Source organism: Hyla sarda, chromosome 9, assembly GCF_029499605.1.
Source record: "Hyla sarda isolate aHylSar1 chromosome 9, aHylSar1.hap1, whole genome shotgun sequence".
NCBI lineage: Eukaryota > Metazoa > Chordata > Amphibia > Anura > Hylidae > Hyla > Hyla sarda.
In genome coordinates, this window is record NC_079197.1 from 7,911,273 (window position 1) to 7,917,008 (window position 5,736).

General features: G+C 36.7%; 1 long non-coding RNA gene across 1 annotated transcript; it reads right to left on the reverse strand.

Annotated features, from left to right (window-relative positions):
• Positions 1-443: 443 nt before the first annotated feature.
• LOC130291774 (uncharacterized) lies at positions 444-5,736 on the reverse strand. Its single transcript, XR_008848027.1, has 3 exons — positions 5,592-5,736; positions 1,940-1,993; positions 444-470 (listed from the first exon to the last, which is right to left on the reverse strand). It is a non-coding gene; the product is annotated as an uncharacterized LOC130291774 (long non-coding RNA).

The window sequence follows — 5,736 nt, forward strand, 5'->3', positions numbered from 1 at the left end:
GGCTAGTGTTTTCCAACCAGCGTGCCCCCAGCTGTTGCAAAACTACAACTCCCAGCATGCTCGGACAGCCAACGTGTGTCCAAGCTTGCAGGGAGTTGTAGTTGTGCAACAGCTGGGGGCTCGCTGGATGGAAAACACTGCCTTAGGATGTGTGTGACTAATTGATGTGGCCGTATGTGTGTAGAAATATACATTTATATAAAATCCCTCTTTTGGTGGGTGACCCCTTTAATACATTGAAGTAATAAATGCGCAGTCATACATGTAATGTGACCGACTTACTGCTGCCCCCTATACCATGACCGACAGCTCTATACAGCCCCTGACCGCAGATACGTGTCCTGACCCCTCACTGCTCCACTCACACTCAGTTATGTGTTGTGTCATTAAGTCTGTTCAGTAACTCACCTGATCAATAAAACAATTTTTATTTAAGAAGCGTATTTAAAAGTTTTGTATCTGAGCTCATCCTATAGTGAGGCAGAAAGAAGGAACAGTGTGAGTTATAGTTATTATAATACTATCGCCTATATACAAGAATATAACTGCTATAATACTGCTCCTATATACAAGAATATACGAACTATAATACTGCTCCTATATACAAGAATATAATTACTATAATACTGCTCCTATATACAAGAATATAACTACTATAATACTGCTCCTATATACAAGAATATAACTGCTATAATACTGCTCCTATATACAAGAATATACGAACTATAATACTGTTCCTATATACAAGAATATAACTACTATAATACTGCTCCTATATACAAGAATATAACTACTATAATACTGCTCCTATATACAAGAATATAACTACTATAATACTGCTCCTATATACAAGAATATAACTACTATAATACTGCTCCTATGTACAAGAATATATCTACTATAATACTGTTCCTATATACAAGAATATAACTACTATAATACTGCTCCTATATACAAGAATATAACTACTATAATACTGCTCCTATATACAAGAATATAACTACTATAATACTGCTCCTATATACAAGAATATAACTACTATAATACTGCCTCCTATATACAAGAATATAACTACTATAATACAAGACTATAACTACTATAATACTGCTTCTATATACAAGAATATAACTACTATAATACTGCTCCTATATACAAGAATATAACTACTATAATACTGCCCCTATATACATGAATATAACTACTATAATACTGCCTCCTATATTCAAGAATATAACTACTATAATACTGCTTCTATATACAAGAATATAACTACTATAATACTGCCTCCTATATACAAGAATATAGCTACTATAATACTGCTCCTATATACAAGAATATAACTACTATAATACTGCCCCTATATACAAGAATATAACTACTATAATACTGCTTCTATATACAAGAATATAACTACTATAATACTGCTCCTTTATACAAGAATATAACTACTATAATACTGCTCCTATATACAAGAATATAACTACTATAATACTGCCTCCTATATACAAGAATATAACTACTATAATACTGCTCCTATATACAAGAATATAACTACTATAATACTGCTCCTATATACAAGAATATGACTACTACAATACTGCTCCTATATACAAGAATATAACTACTATAATACTGCTCCTATATACAAGAATATAACTACTATAATACTGCTCCTATATACAAGAATATAACTACTATAATACTGCTCCTATATACAAGAATATAACTACTATAATACTGCTCCTATATACAAGAATATAACTACTATAATACTGCCTCTATACACAAGAATATAACTACTATAATACTGCCTCCTATATACAAGAATATAACTACCATAATATTGCCTCCTATATACAAGAATATAACTACTATAATACTGCTCCTATATACAATTATATAACACTCATCTTCTACAGGATATATAGCGGGGTCTTACCTGTGAAGTCTCCGGACAGATTTTTTCCTCAGATGTAGATCAGCTGTAAATGTTCTTAAAAACCAAAAGGTAAAGTCCAGTAATGCGGCACACAGTGACACAAATAATAGCGATCCTTTATTTATATATCAGTATTACAATAGTGATGTATATAGGGGTGCAGAACATGCAATACAAAATATAGGATCAAGAATACAGGTGGCACTAAAAAAAAAAAATCTGTAATATCTCACTAAAATAACACCCCAGGGACCTGAGTGATAAGGGTTAAACTTATTGAGGGCCCCTGGGATAGGAGGGGCCCCTAGTGAGCTTACCATACAACCTGCTAAGCCCCTGTACCAGTGTTTTCCAACCAGTGTGCCTCCAGCCGTTGCAAAACTACAACTCCCAGCATGCCCGAACAGCCAAAGAGTGTCCGGGCATGCTGGGAGTTGTAGTTTTGCAACAGCTGGAGGCACCCTGGTTGGGAAACACTGGTTTCAGACTTTGCTTGCTGTCAGTGAAAGATTCTCCTTCAAGTGCAGAGGTTTTAAAAACAAAATTTAAACACACATAAAGGGGGCAGATTTACCAGGAATGGGCTTTTATACACCAGTTTTAATAAATGTGTTGCCTCTGCGGTTAGTACATGCACCAGAGATTGAAAGCGACAGCAGCTGCAATATATGCCCATTCCTGGTGTAAATTATAGAAAATCTTCTGGGCTGCTGTAGGCCACACCCCTTTTTATGGGAATGTGTGAGATGGGGTGTGGCTTGCAAGCAGGACTGACACATTCATCAGGGCGGAGCTGCAGGGCGGAGCTTATGGAGTAAGGTACTGGAAGTCTCATATACTTGCATGGGTCTTGAAACAAAAACCCATCTTTTATATGGGTGTAGTAAGGGTTAATTTAACTATCCTATATTTTTATTTGACATATAAGTAACATGTGACCAAGTATTATTGAAATATCTCCAGCCGTACAGAAGTTATGTGGGAACATACATTTCCCATTGATTCGCATGGGACTTTAAACATAAACCCCGCCCCTGGCAAATGGGGGTGAGTAAGGGTTAAATCCCCTATCCTATGTTTGTTGGTGACATCTAAGTAACATGTGGCATGAGATTCTGGAACATACACACATACATACATATATATATATATATATATATATACATACACACATACATAAACATATTTTATATATATATATATATATATATATATATATATATATATATACACATACACACACATACAAACATATATTTTATATATATATATATATATACACATACATACAAACATATATATTTTATATATATATACACACACACACACACGTTGAGATATCTATACAGTGGGGATCAAAAGTTTGGGCACCCCAGGTAAAAATGTGTATTAATGTGCATAAAGAAGCCAAGGAAAGATGGAAAAATCTCCAAAAGGCATCAAATTACAGATTAGACATTCTTATAATATGTCACCAAAAGTTACATTTTATTTCCATCATTTACCCTTTCAAAATAACAGAAAACAAAAAAAAATGGTGTCTGCAAAAGTTTGTGCCCCCTGCAGAGTTAATATCTTGTACTGCCCCCTTTGGCAAGTATCACAGCTTGTAAACGCTTTTTGTAGCAGCCAAGAGTCTTTCACTTCTTGTTTGAGGTATCTTTGCCCATTCTTACTTACAAAAGTCTTCCAGTTCTTTGAGATTTCTGGGCTGTCTGTCACGCACTTCTCTTAAGGTCTATCCATAGATTTTCAATTATGTTGAGGTCAGGAGATTGTGAAGGCCATGATAAAACCTTCAGTTTACACCCCTTGATGTAATCCCCCGTGGATTTCGAGGTGTGTTTAGGATCATTATCCATTTGTAGAAGCCATCCTCTCTTTAACTTCAGCTTTTTCACAGATGGCATCAAGTTAGCATCTAAAATTTGCTGAAATTTTATTAAATCCATTTTTCCTTCTACTCGTGAGATGTTCCCTGTGCCACTGGCTGCAATACAACCCCAAAGCATGATTGATCCACCCCCCCATGCTTAGCAGTTGGACAGAGGTTCTTTTCATTAAATTCTGTTCCCCTTCTTCTCCAAACATACCTTTGCTCATTCCGGCCAAAAAGTTCAATATTAACCTCATCGGTCCACAGAACTTGTTTCCAAAATGCATCAGGCTCGTCTATATGTTAATTTGCAAATTTCAAACGCTGATTTTTGTGGTGAGGACGTAGAAGAGGGTTTCTTCTGATGACTCTTCCATGAAGACCATATTTGTACAAGTATGAGTGGAATAGTGTACCACAACTCCAGTGTCTGCCAGATCTTTCTGGAGGGATTGTGCAGTCAAATGTGGGTTTTGAATTGTTTTTCTCACAATCCTGTGAGCTGTTCTGTCTGATATTTTTCTTGGTCTTCCAGATCTCGCTTTAACTTCCACTGTTCCTGATGACTGCCATTTCTTAATTACATTCAGAACAGAGGATATTGACATCTGAAAACCTTTTGCTATCTTCTTATACCCTTCTCCACCTTTGTGAGTGCCAACTATTTTCAGTTTCAGATTTCTAGACAACTGCTTAGAAGAACCCGTGGTGCTGATTGTTGGGGCAAGGTCAGATGAGTCTGGGCATTTAAATCCTTTGAGATTGACATCACCCGGTCTTCCCAGATGATGATTGAGAACAATCCATGACACTGGCAGGTCTCAGCTTTGTAAAGGGGGCCGTGCATGCTATAAATTCTGCAGGGGGCACAAACTTTTGCAGATGCCATATTTAAGTTTTCTCTTAGTTTGAAAGTATAAATGATGGAAATAAAATGTAACTTTTGGTGACATATTATAAGAATGTCTAATCTGTAATTTGATGCCTTTTGGAGATTTTTCCATCTTTTCTTGGCTTTATGCACATTAAACATTTTTTTTTACCTGGGGTGCCCAAACTTTTGATCCCCATTGTATTTTTTTTTGTGTAGTTGCACAACTACAACCCCCAGCATGCCTGGACAGCGTGGCAGCACACTGGTTTGTAATCCCTGGGTAAATAAAGTGTTACTTATGGTATATTATTCACTGCATTCACCTCCCATAAAAATGCTCTATCACTTTTTGTCTATGGGAAATGCTACAGTAACAGACCCTCACCTCAGGACAGTCCTGGGGGGGGGGGGGGGGGGGCGGTGACATTAAAAGGGGTGTGAACACATGGTGTAAAAGAATCGGCTGCAGGGATCACATGCTGGGGGAGGGGTGGGCAAGAGACCCCAAACTGCTGTGTACACCTGGTAGAATGCTGAGAGTAGTTGTCCGTCCCTCCCTAACATTCATTTATTGTACGTAATAAATACTTCATATCAGAGCTAATGATTCTCTGGTCTCTGTAATTACATAGAAAACAATATATGACAATCTATAAAAAGCATAAAACAATATATGACAATAATCTATAAAAGCATAAAACACAATATAATCCCATCGTCACCTGCAGGCGCCATCTGTTCCGTCCGGTATAGAGAGGAGGAGACGTTCTGCCGCTTTGTGTATATACAGCAACTGCAGAACTTTTCTTTATACAAATATTATGGACACAAAACTTCACAACCAAACAAAACGTAAAACCTTTTCCATTAACCAAAAATATCCCCATGATCATGTGACTTACAGATTCCATTGTTTCCCGAGCCGGGACCAATCACGTTCTCTTCTCCCTTCATCATATAAAGTGTTTGTATAAATCCATAAACTCAGCGATGGCGAGCGGTCAGAGATGTCCAGAAGAATATTATAATTATATATAGTGTATAGGT